The sequence below is a fragment of the Nycticebus coucang genome, chromosome 1 (genome assembly GCF_027406575.1).
Source record: "Nycticebus coucang isolate mNycCou1 chromosome 1, mNycCou1.pri, whole genome shotgun sequence".
NCBI lineage: Eukaryota > Metazoa > Chordata > Mammalia > Primates > Lorisidae > Nycticebus > Nycticebus coucang.
The window spans coordinates 156,119,301-156,132,732 of record NC_069780.1 but is presented as its reverse complement, the minus strand read 5'-3'; positions in this window follow the sequence as shown (position 1 = coordinate 156,132,732).

Genomic DNA, 13,432 nt, shown 5'->3' with positions numbered 1-13,432 from the left:
ATGCTGGAGAAGTTATTGCCTAAGCTTAAACAGCACAGCTTGTTCATCCAAATGAGTTTTTTCCTTTTTTCAGATCCAAGTACGTTTGCGTTTGAGGGAGTCTGTAGATTCCCATGAGGTTTCTGCTGTGTTAAGGCTGATTTTTGTCTTTGTTTCTCCCAACAGTTAAGAACAGTTGGTGCAAGTCACATGAACAAAGGCCTACCTGTACTGAGATTCTGAAGTGAAATCCAGCTGGGTTTACTGTTATCATATAGGGTCTGCATTAATCAGCATGATCTTTCACTGGCTAGAGAAAACAGCTTTCTTTTTCAAAGGTAAGAGTCAAGAATAGAGAGTCTTAATGTGGTTCTAAGGAAGACCCTTCAATAAATCCAAAATATTCACAATAAAACCACAAATTATCTCCACTTTTCCTTTAAAAATAAACCACTGACAGGGATATATGAGAATAATATTTTATAATCAAGGAGCCTTCTATAACTTGAAATTGTTTTCACTTCTGAAAATGTCAAATAATCTCCCTGCCTGATAAGGTGCTGGCTTCTTTTCTTTCCTAATGTTCTCTAAAGTATTTGGTTACCCATATGTGAAACAGTCTTCGTTTATCATGATACTAGGAGTCTAACATTACAAGCTGTGAATATATTTTAGATACCTGGGAACTAGGTACAATGTGCAGCTCGATCATTTGGCAACCTGGGTCCCAGGACGGTTTCTTGCAAAGAGTAAAATATTGAATCTTGCTGCAGAATGCTAGTTGTCAACCTTCCCTTCTTTTCCTTTGTATGGAAAAATATTGTTGAACGTCAAAAAAGGAAAATAGTCAAATAATACCAAGATAAAACAATAATCTTCCCAACTTAAGAAATTAAAACTATTTGATTAAGGAGTTATTTTCAAAACTATCAATCAAATTAACATGTAAGTTTAGCTCTTTCTCATTCTACTCTACCGACTAAAATAATTATAAATGCTAATTTTTTAAATCCTATAAGAAAATGCTAAACTTTAAATGTTAACTGAATTTGCTTTATAGATACAAGCAAGAAGACCTTCAGACATTCAAAAATTATACTCACAGATACGTTTTCTTAATAAACTTCTTTAAATTATTCTTAGTTTCATTTCCTTCTAAGGATAACTAGACTGAATTATGGAGCTCTTTCATATGTTTGACAACACAAACGTTCAATATTCAAGGTCCACTACATTTTATTATACATATTTGCAGAGCATTTTCGGTATATACATATTTTAAAATAAACATTTTGATAATCAAATATAATAGCTACAATAAGAGCAAGTGGGAATATATACAAATACATTGTTTTATATTATCATATGGTGGAGGCATGTTGGTTCTAAAATATATATATATGTTACACATGCACGTACACACACATATATTTATATATACACACCTATAGACAAATTGGGGTTTTAGGTTATTAAAACAGTTGTCTACTAAACAGGTAGGTGCTATGTAAACATTTGTAAAGACTATTGATTTCATGCACCCATCAGTTTCAAAATTCTAAAACTCATTTTCTTCCCAATGAAAATGTGTCATAGTGAGTCATTTGCAAAACACTGTAGGAGGAAAAAATGATCACTGAATCTAATAATTTTATTTTCTCTTTTGAGTCCTATACGTGTTTTAAATATGTATATTGTCAATGATTACACTAACTAGATTCTACTGTATTTTTCTTACATCTGAAGTCCCTGAATGAAGGGTAATATTGATATCTTCCATTACCTCAAAATTCCCCTTCATTTATTATTAATTAATTAATCTCACAAACTTTGATTTATTCATGAACTCATTTATTACAAGACTTTAACTGAGTATCTGAGGCAAAGGGAATTTATATTGGAGAATGCAGTTATGAATAGGCTGAAAAAGTAAATGTGCCCTATGTTAAATTATTTGAAATATTTCAGAGTAGCAAAAGTACATAATGCAAAAAAAGGCAGATTAAATAAACAATGAATTGAAATCTGGAGGATATTTGCCATGGAAAATATATGAGAAATATAAGTTATTTCCATGTTGTCAAGAAAATTACATAAAGCCTTAGTATTTACCTGTGAGCTGTGAATTTTGGATGCAGGCATGCCTGACAGTAGAAAATTCCTTCCTAGGGAGCAAGGAAATGGATTTCTAAAGACTTAACAACCTGGGTCAGGAAGCTCTGAGGTTTGCTCCTAGAAGGAACCTTCTGCTCTCAAATACTCTTGGAGCCCTCTTCACATGGAAGATAGACATTTTATTCTCAGGTGGATTTATGTTTATTGTCTTAAAACTTCCCTGAAGCAGGTAATGAGTATAAACATTAAACTTCAAAGAATTTCTCTGCATGCAAGCAATTGAGCTGTCAAAAAAGCTATGATTAAAGATAGTTCATATGAATATTCATGTAAAATAACTAGGTGCAAAAAAATATTGAAGAAGAGAGCTTCTTTTTTTTAACACTAGAAAAATTATGCATGCTTGTATTTACTCACAGCTTTAGAAGAAAATATTTTGGAAAACTTGCTGCTTAATGGTTAAATCTAACTTTGCCTAGTCATACTTATTAGTTCTCATGATGAAAAATGATGAGTAAAGGGGTTTAATTTGGGGGCTTTCTCTCACCTGGACGGGAGGGAGAAACTAAAACATATCTTGCGAGCACTTAGCTGTATTTCTTCTGTACAGAACAGACTGCACAATCACAAACCAGAAACCAGGACTGTGATATTTCTGGGTAGAATGAGAATACACCATGTGAACCGTCAATGTGCTGCGTCAGAGTATCATTGAACTACTCTCCTAATTGTGATTGCTTCATGGGTAAAAATCCATAAGAACTTTCTTTTGAATTGGTTTGTGCTTCAACATATATACTTTTTCTTTTCCCGTCTTCTTCTTCTTTTTTTTTTTTTTTGCATTTTTTGGCTGGGGCTGGGTTTGAACCCGCTACCTCTGGCATATGGGGCTGGCGCTCTTACTCTGTGAGCCACAGGCGCCGCCCACCCTTCTTCATTTTTTAATAGCTGAAAGAGAGTAGGGTCATCACCCTTCTCTGTCTGTCATAACACACATCTGGGAAAAAAGTCCACTGTGTAAATTTGGTAGTTTTCAAATTCATCATCCTCTCCCTGGGGCAGAGAGAATACAGTTATCCATATCATTCTTTTAAAGAATCATGCACCATTCTTTTTCAAAATGATGTTTATCAGTTATTATTTTTTATTCATTTTAGTAGGCCTGGCACATTCACATCTTTCCAGGTGTTCATTCTGATCACTGAATGGCTTTCTGATGCTTGTGTCACAACATCAACAAGTGGATCATAATTCAGAGTGAATGAACATCACTGTTCCCAGCTCAGACCTTTGCATCTACTAGAGTTTGCATATCGGAAGTTCTGTGATGCAACTTCATTTTTTTTTCATTTTAATTTTTTTTTAATTCACTTTTCATTTTACTTTTGTTTGTATGCCTTTATAAAGGTTAAAACATAAAAAAGTGATGCTTTTTAAGAGAACTTACTTTTTCTTGAGTCCTCTATTGTGGCTCTAAATTGTCTTTATAAACAACTGCTTAACAATTTTCAGTTTTGTTTTCTTTAGATTATTGAATTACAGAACATTTCCTAGAGAAAATTCCAAAAAATAGAGAAAAATATAAAAGACAAAATAAAAATAAAAAATGCTCCCACCCACAAAGATTGCTAATAATTCGGGATTTTCTTTTTCAATAATTGTGCATATACTTCCTCTCGTATTTTCGTATTAGTCATATCGTACATAAATGGGCATGTACACTGGATTTTCACATTTCATCATCTCAGCATTTTTAGGTTATCATGGAAAAAAATGAAAACATAATTAGTGATAGCAAGATATACAAGAGGTGAAATATAATTTACTTAAATTAGACTTTTTCAATGTTTTTAGTTTACAACTACAGTGAACGTTCCTGTGTGTTCAATATTACATACATTTCTGGTATTTCTTCCAATGAATTTTTATTACAAATGTAATAAAACATGTCCATGGTGAACACATTCATAAAGTGTAGATGCGTTTAGTGTGAGGAGGTATTTTCTTCCCACCAGATGCCTGATCTGACTTGCAGACATTTCCACCATTAACGGATTTTTATGTGTTGTCGCAGAATATTTTTTAAATGAGGCCACTTGTACATATTGCATCGTGCTATTTTTTTTTTAAATCTCAGTCTATTTGGGGAATTTTCCATATTCAAACCTAGGTAGATAATTTATATTTAGTAGAGTTTTCATTAATTTCTATTTTATGCATAATCAGTGCCATAATATATGTAATTACACACTGAATATCCATGATTTGAAATAATGAGAGTAGGTTTGTTTCAGATTTCTGATTTTTTCAGAGTTTGTAATATTTGGATATACGTGATAAAATATCTTGGGGATGATGGGGACCCAAGTCTAAACAAGAAGTTCACTGATGTTTCACATACACCATGTGCACAAAGTCTTAATGTCATTCTATACCGTATTTTTAATAATTTTGTGCATGAAACAAAATTCTGATTGTGTTTAATTGTAACTTCTCACATGTGGTTAGATGTGGAATTTTCCACTTATGGTGTCAAAACGGTTTGGATTTTAAAGCACTTCAAATTTTGAATTCTCAGATTAGGAAGGCTCAACCTATGTGTGCATTTAAGTTCTTTCCATATTTTTTTCTATTAAACATTGCTATAAATGTATTTTGATGTATGTATCTTTTGCTTTGGTAATAGTATATTAAGATAAATTACTAAAATATAGGAAGGTAGGTAAACATTTGAATATATTTAATAGTGTGCTAGTTATTTTATATTTTATTCGTTAAACTTATACCAGTGGACACCTCTGAAAGAATACAAGAGTGCCTATTTCCTCACTTTTTAATTGTTGCCATCTGGTGCATACATGTTGTTTATTTTTTATATTGCATTGCTTTAATAATGTGCAAAGCTAAGCATTTATTTTAGATTTGGTCCATTCACTTGTCCTTCCTTCCTTTTTTCCTTCCTTCCTTCCTTTTTTCCTTCCTTCCTTCCTTCCTCTCCTTCTCTCCTCTCTCCCTTTGTTTATTCCTTCCTTAGTCTCTTCTTTCCTTCCTCTCATTTTTGTAACTTCCTTTATTCATATGGCCCTTCCTTATTAATTTATACATGCATTTTATATATGTATGTGTATGTATATTATTCACACATGCATACATACACATACATGTACATTTTTAATTCTGTAAGTATGTGGGCAAACTCCTGTGAAAACTATTAAAAATACTGGCAAAGATATTTTTGAACATATTCTTAATAGTATCAAATAATAAGGAAAAGAAATAGGCTAAAATTTATATGGAGGAAAGAATTTGAGGGGTAAGATGAATACTGCATCTTTTTTTGTTCTGAGGGTGTTTGTGAATCTAGGAGAAACTGGGATCTGTTTTCCCAAGGGCTTGTGGGAAGAAGATAAAAACAAAAGCCGTGACCCATTCCACGTGGGGTCTTACATCCGTCTCCCTGCTTAAGGCAGGACCCTAAAGGCTACCTTCTCAGAGTAAGTATGTAGGAAATGTAAAGCTCTCTCCTGCTCTCTCCTCCTTATGCAGGAAATTTAATTTAGTTAGGACAAGAGAAGAAAGGAAGGAAATCTACAAGACATTGCAATGACGACTAGCCAGTCATTGCCTGGATGTGGACCCAAAACTACTGTTACCTGAATGGTGCAAAAATATCTCAGGTCATACATTTGAAAGGATCCCTGGATGGTTGTGTCTTTAAGGGCTTGGCATAAGCACACTCGCGTTCCTTCTAGAGGAAGGAACATTTAACTGGCCCACCTAATTTTGAAAACTAACAAAGCAGTTCAAGGAAAAAAAATAAATAAATAAAAAGCTCTAAATCTAGATTAAGTAGAAAGAAATACATCATAAACTAACCTGTAAAGATTTCAGATGGAAATTATCAGACCCAGATTATAAAATAACTATGCTTACTCTGTTAAAATTTAAAAGAAAAAACCATAAAATATAACCAGGGAAGAGTAAACTGTGAAAATCACTGAGAAATTTTTAAAGTAGTCCAAGAGAATTTTAGAAGTTGTAAGAATGAAATAATTGAAATTCAAAAATTATGATGTTCTGCTTAACAGTGAGTTAAATATAATTGGAGTGTTCTGGATGATGGGTTAATAGAAAGCAATCAGAATGTAGAAAAATAAAGAAAATATAAAAGAGAGGTTAACAGATGAGAGTGTAGCAAGACATTCTAAAACTTATCTAATCAGAACTCCAGAAAGAAGAAAAAGTATGTGATAGAATTGTTATAGTTGAAGAGCTTTCAAATATATTCTACATTATATAAACTAAAGAATACCAACATCCGAAGCAAGAAATATAAAAATCAGTCTACACCTAGACACATCAAAGCATAGTATAGAATACTAAAGGAAAGAGATGCTGAAAACAGTCAGAAAAGATAAATTAACTTCAAAGAAGTTAGACTTGGATAGACAACTGAAAGTTACAAATAAATGTCAACCTTCTACTTTCAGTGGAAGTTTCTCAACCTCAAATCCTACAATAATCCAAAGTCTCTTTTAAAAATGACAGCAAAATAAAAATGAACCCACCATTGTACTCAGCTGAAGATAATTTTCAAGGATGTACTCCTAGCGTAAGAAATATGAATCCGGGTAAAGGTGTACCATGGAAGAGTGAAAGAGCTAACTAAGTGATACACACCTATATCAAATTGAAGACATAAAGTAATAACCTCCGAAAAGGCTCAATAATATTACTATGAAAACATTGACTAACATGTAAGTATCTGTGTGAAAAAAATGAAATTGTACCCAGACCTACATTAAAAAGTCAATTGCTAATAGATTAAAAGTATACATGTGAAAGGCAAAGCTACCAGATTTTAGGAAATAATTAGGAATAATAGTGCTTTCATCCCATGACATCAAAGGATTTCTTAAACATAATGGAAAAACTTTGGTAAACTGTAGTAATTTTAGTCCTTGCCATGTATCCTAGAGAAATGCTAGTCAATGTACACCAGGAGACTGGCACGTGAATTTTCACATGGATAACTTCAAACTAGAAAAAGTAAAATGTACGCTAGCAGCAGAATAGATGTCCAATCTTAGTATAGTCCCTGGAAGGAATATCATGGAACTCATGTTAAATATGAGAGCCAGAGTTATAAGTAAAATATAGGTGAAAACCACAATGTTGTGAAAAAGAAATAAAGTACAAACAAACACATTACGTGATACTCTTTATTTGTTTTGTTTTATGATACTATTTAGATATTGTTCAAAACCACTGTATCTTTCAGGAACACAGATACACACACACACACACAAATTGTCTTAGTCTGTGGGTTTATATAACAAAATACCATGATCTGGTCAGCTTATAAACAAAGGAAATTTATTTTCTCACAGTTTCGGATGCTGGGAAGTCCAGGATCTAAAGGGCAGATTCAGCATGTAGTGAGAGTCCCTTTCCTGGATCCTAGACAGGACCTTCTCTCTGTGTTTTCACGTTGGGGAAGAGGCTGGCTTGCTGCCTTGGGGCTCTTTTCTAGGGCCTCTGATCCCCAGCCTGAGGCTGCTGCCCCAATAATCTAATCACCTACCAAAGGACTTAGGTTCCAGTACTATCATCTTGGAGGTTAGGATTTCAACATGTGAATTGTTAGGAAGCACAAAAATTGAAACCATAGCAAATGTGTGTGTGTGTGTGTGCGTGTGTGTGCATATATATACATACACATGTATGCGTAATTGTATGTGTTTGTGTATATATGTGTGTGCAGCCACAGGGTGGCCATAAAGTTCTTCTGCAACTTAAAACTGCATACCATTTTTAATATATATGTATATAATGTGTATATGTGTGTGTGTATGTACAAACACTAAAATGAAAAGCAAGAACATAATAATCACCAAGATCGGAAGACTGGGTAGCTCTGGGAAGATGGGGGAGGAATTGCCTCAAGTCTGTTACATGGTTTTAGTATGTGTATAGTTTCCCATTTGTGTTTTTGCAGTGTTGTGTTCAAGAGCTTCAAGAATGTAGTTTGATGGTATAAATTCAATTATACAGCCTGATAAGGTCAAAGAGAGAAAATTCTTCTGGCAATCGAGTGGTGGAGCTGATTCCAAGACAGTTTCAAGACAAGAGATTTCAATGCAGTTACTTTCTCCCAATTTATATAAACTTAAGCAACTCTGAAGTGTTATGATAAGCAGGAGATTAGAGCTGTGTGCCCAGGTGGTGCCTGTTCTTATAATACATTCGGTGAATCCTATTTTCCGACTTCCTTCTGTAAGATTTCTGGAAGGAATTCTCAGAGTCAGAACATGTTGGATGGCTGTTACATTTTTTGTTTAATATAATACATTAGAAACGGCTATTATATAAATATGAATTATTTTTATCTTACTAATAATTTAGTTTTTCTCCACTGCCAAATAATATATTATGGTGGTAGTGCTTGAATATTTCTTATTTGATTTAATGCCTGAAAAGACATGTTTCCACTAAAAAGCGCCTTTTGACTATTTTAGAAGTATATCTTAGCAGGAAAATAAAATTAAGATAGCTAATTAAAAACTTGGTATTTAATAACACTGACTGTGACACAATGTAATTTACAGCTTTGCAATTCCCCTTGATGGAATACAATCTTTCTTTGCTCCCTTCTAGGGAAAGATCATGCCATATTAAACAGAGTTCTGATATTGTCACGCTCTTACCAAGTTACAGAAAGCGCTAATCCTTCCACTGTTCATTTGACTCCCTATTCCTGGAGTAATCTATTTTAGGTGTTGGGCTGTTCTCTAGAGATTTTGCTCTTTTTGAGGGTGCTGATACTAGGCTTATTTTACAAAGTTATCTTGGTTTTATGCAAAAGATGCCTTAGTTTCAGATGTTTAAAATAAGTTTTATTATTTTTCATGCAAAAATGCCAACCATGTGCTTATAAATGTTGACGCCTGTTAATTGTCTTTCTGCCAATGTCCTATACTGAAGGAAAATCAGGGAGAGAGAAGTTATTTTTGCTATACTTAGAAATTTGGGTAAGGTGGGTGGTGGTGGTGGAAGAATAGGAATAAGAAAAGGTAAGCGAGAACAGACCAAGGTAAGTAAGTCTGAGATGAATTTGATTTTTTTCAATAGTGCATTCCATACCCAGTTGTCACAGAAACTACAAAATTAAGTATATTCTGTGTGTAGTCTTTGTTATCGTCATAAGTATTTGCAGATGAGAGGACTTGGCTCTTTTCTTTGGGTTGAGACCCACCCAGCAGGTACATTGTGTGGGTCTGAGGCACACTTCCTGTGTGAAGGACTCAACTACATTGTTGACTCTAACCTTACAAAGGGAATTTATGTTACCTAATAGTATGTGCCCCCATATTAACCTGAACTTAAAAAAATAATTACATACTTCTAATAAGGATTACTTTTTTGGGAAACCAAGGCAAAGCAAATTTGAAGGATGTTGATGAAAGGAGATGCCTACCATGTAGCTTTCAGAGGTCTGGATGAATATTTCTATTGCTGCAAATATGACTTCTTCAGGTACTTCTTTAGAAAGTATTTTGAGAAGAGGCTCATCTACGTACGATGGGCTAAAAGTTATGAGTGAACAGGGAATAGACTTTTGAAAGTAAATAATTGAATATTGCTGATTTTTAATAACTAGCATGAGTAATAGCAATGAAAGTTGAAAAAATTTTATTCCAATTAACAATTTCATTCTATTTTGCAGTTGATTTCTTTCATACTGTTAGATTAATTAACTATTTCAGATTGAGTAGCTATTGCATTGTCTTCGTGTTACTCTATTTAAGGGAGGTATCTCTTTATAATCTCTTTATAGAAGAGGATAATCAGTATCTACTGATCTGGTGCAAAAGATTTTATTTAAAGTACGTGTTATTAAGTTTTTTACAACTTTGAACACTGTGAATTTTCTCACTTTTCTCTTAGAGGTTCATTTGGTCCTGTTAGATATTTGTAGGTGGTAGATGTGATTTTATAATATAATCTCTGCTTCTCATTCTCTGAAGATTAGTGTCTGGAATTGAAAGACTATCTATGAATTTGAACTGACACAGAATATATAAGATGGGAATTGAACAACAGTAGGGTTTAGTACCCAGTGTTTAGAAAATTTAATATGTATAGGATAATTTCCTTAAAATTCAATAGAAATAAATTATTGTAAAAGTTTCAAAATAGACCCATTTGGCAGGTGTATGTATGTGGGATACTACTGAGGAACTCTATAACAATGGCTTTGTTAAGAAGACTAATTATTCTGTGATATTCCAAAAACACTATATCATATCACATCGCTATAGTTGTCTATTTTTTAGGAGTAACTTAGCATTGATTTACTGGCTAATCACTCCATTAGCAACTGAATTAAATGAGCATGTATTAAGAATCTTAGCACAGGAAATTCTGTTGGGCTTGTGAGGAACACAAAAAGAAAATATGAATATGCCTGTTGACTGTTCTTATGAAAGTTCAAGTTAAGTAGCGAGTAAATAATACGCCTGTAGTTTACTTTAATACCAAGTAAAGTGTGATAAATTCCGCAAAAGAACGTAGATTTTATATTCAGTCAGTATTGTTGAGCTCCTGCTATTTACAGTTCATAATTTAGATACTGTGGGATAAAGAATAAGACAATTAATTTATAATTTAAATTTAAAGGGATGAATTATGGACACATTCCAGGGAAGTGAAGCAGGAGATACCATTCGAAACTCGTGAAAGATAACATGATGGAATTAGTATAAGTTGAATAAAGAAAGATGTTTTAAAATAGTGATAGATGCCTAACAGACATCTAAAGAACATTTTATACAATGGTTGAGGAATATGTATATAGCTAGATAAAGGTAAAAAATAGAGAAAGAGAGGGAGAGAGGGAAATTCTAGCCCTCTCCCTCATGGCAGGTAGAATTCTGTATACTATTTCTCACTATTAGTTCTTTACAATGGTGATGACTAGAGGTCTTACAAAATCAGAATCACTAAACATATCATTTTACCCATTTTTTGTAATATAGATATATTGCTAGACTGATATATATCTACATTGAAGTATAGATATATAGATCACTATGTATGTATACACTTATTTCTAGTTACACATTATATATATTTATAATCTTGGACTATCTATTAACATCTTACGCAAAAAATGGGTTCTTTAAATAACACTTTGATATACTCAGATAGATTCAGCGAGCAGTTGGGAAATACGTCTAGATATATTTAAAGTTGGTAGAAAGTGTGGACTGAATTACTAAGGAAAGAAGTGTAATGTTTGAAACCTCTGTAAACCAAACTACAAGTAAATTTCAGCACAGGGCAAGAAAAACAATTAGTGATGCTGAAGATGGGAATGAGAAGAGTACCCTGGTGTCACACAAGAAAAGAGATAGCCAGTCACCTCTGCCTTGTGGTAAAAAGGGAACACAGGGGCCTGATGCACTTGAATTTGGTCATCTGAATGCCAATCTAATCTGAATCAGCAAGTGAGCGCCTGTGGACAAATGATGCAAACAAGACCAGGCAGCAAATGGTAGATGAGATAATGTGTAGTTAGAAAGAACAAGTGGCAAATGCTAACTGTTCTTTGGGAAATTATATTTTGAAGGATGAGAGCAAAGAGGGTTAGGGAAGTTGGGAGCCTTATTGCAAATTCAAGAGAATGAACCAGGGAAGTGAATGAGGAGATGGCGACCCAAGGAGAAAGTGAAAGAGAGACACTCTTCTAAGACAAAAGAAGGCGAAGTGACTATGGGCGATCTTATTTCTTTTTGTGAATTTTCAACACAGAAACTCAAAAACATTTAATTTCCGCGGCTGCAGAATTTCTCATCACTAATAAGAGACTACAAGGGATAACGTTTTAAAGTTTTCTTTTCATGATTTAGAAATTTTAGTAATAGAATTCCAAATTTATTTATGGAGTGGTGAGAAATATACAAAGCGACTTATTACATCTTTATCCTTATTGACTACATTTGAGAATGAAGTTCAAAAGGAAGAGAAAGAAGGATAAACCTGCTTTGTCTTTAGACTTCAGAGTGAAATCTCTGACTTGAATATACTCCTTATTCTATGACTTTCCAGCTGTAAGTAAAAATCAATTCATTTGGTGCTGATGTTTTATAATTATGGCCAATATTTTAATATCTTTTAAATAGAAAAAATATTAACACAGGAACCTTGATGTGACATCTCTTATAAAGGTCACCGATATGTTTATTTTAAATAAATCTATAAAAACCGTGAACGGTTGATTTCTTGGGGGGTTGACTGAGTTTTACTTAGACATAATTTTCCAGGGATATATTTAGATAATTGTCTAAGAATCGATGTTTTAAGTATTTTGATGGAATGATGGACTATTGTTGGTAATAATGAATACCTGATAATGTGCCTCTGCAACAACCACTAATTAGCTTCATTATAGCCCACAGTTAATTCTTATGAATAACTTATGTAAATGAATGAAACTCTAGTAGTTTTTTTGTGAATTTCCTGACAATGAGATTTTGAGAGTCATAAGTGTGGCAAATTTCTGACAGCAGGTATGTCTCTTTGTTGCATTTTGAGAAGGGAATAATCCAGATACTAGAATTTATTTAGCCGTGGAGATTTTTCCTTTCCCTTAAGCTTTGAAAGTAAAAACTGAGAAAATCTGGCTAGAAAAAGCATCATTTGTCGTGTGATTTGCATCTTAAGAACAAAGGAACAAATGAAAATGTGACTATTGTCTTTATCTTCTCTGTTATTGTGTGCAGTATCCTTCTATAATCTTTTCTTGTAATGAGACTTAATAGCTGCCTTTGAGATATTAATGGAAATTGTCACAGACAAGGGAGATATTACTGCATCTAATGAATTAAAGTAAGACTAAAAGGAAAGAAAAGGAATAATAAGTCAAATCTGCACAAATAAAAAGAATTTAACTAGTTTTTAAAATTTAACCCTATCGGTGCTACTGCTATGAAATCCAATGATGGAAATACACTACTAGGCAGTTTTCTAAAATATCATTTGTCAAACACAACTGGCAATTTCTATTCAAATTATTTTTCATGTAAGTGATATTAAAAAGCCTCTCGACTTCAATTTTATGCAGTGACTAAAAAAGGACATTTTATATGGTTCCAAGGACAACTCAGATCAATTAGGTTTGTTATACACAGAGTCCAAGGAAAACCCTCAAGCGTTCAAGTAAAATAATGGTCAGTGGCATAAGGAACAAAGTCATAACTGTAATTCAGTGTATCTGTATATTGAAAAGTTGGGCAAATTTTAGTTTAAATCAGTTTTCAAAACAATTATACTATTG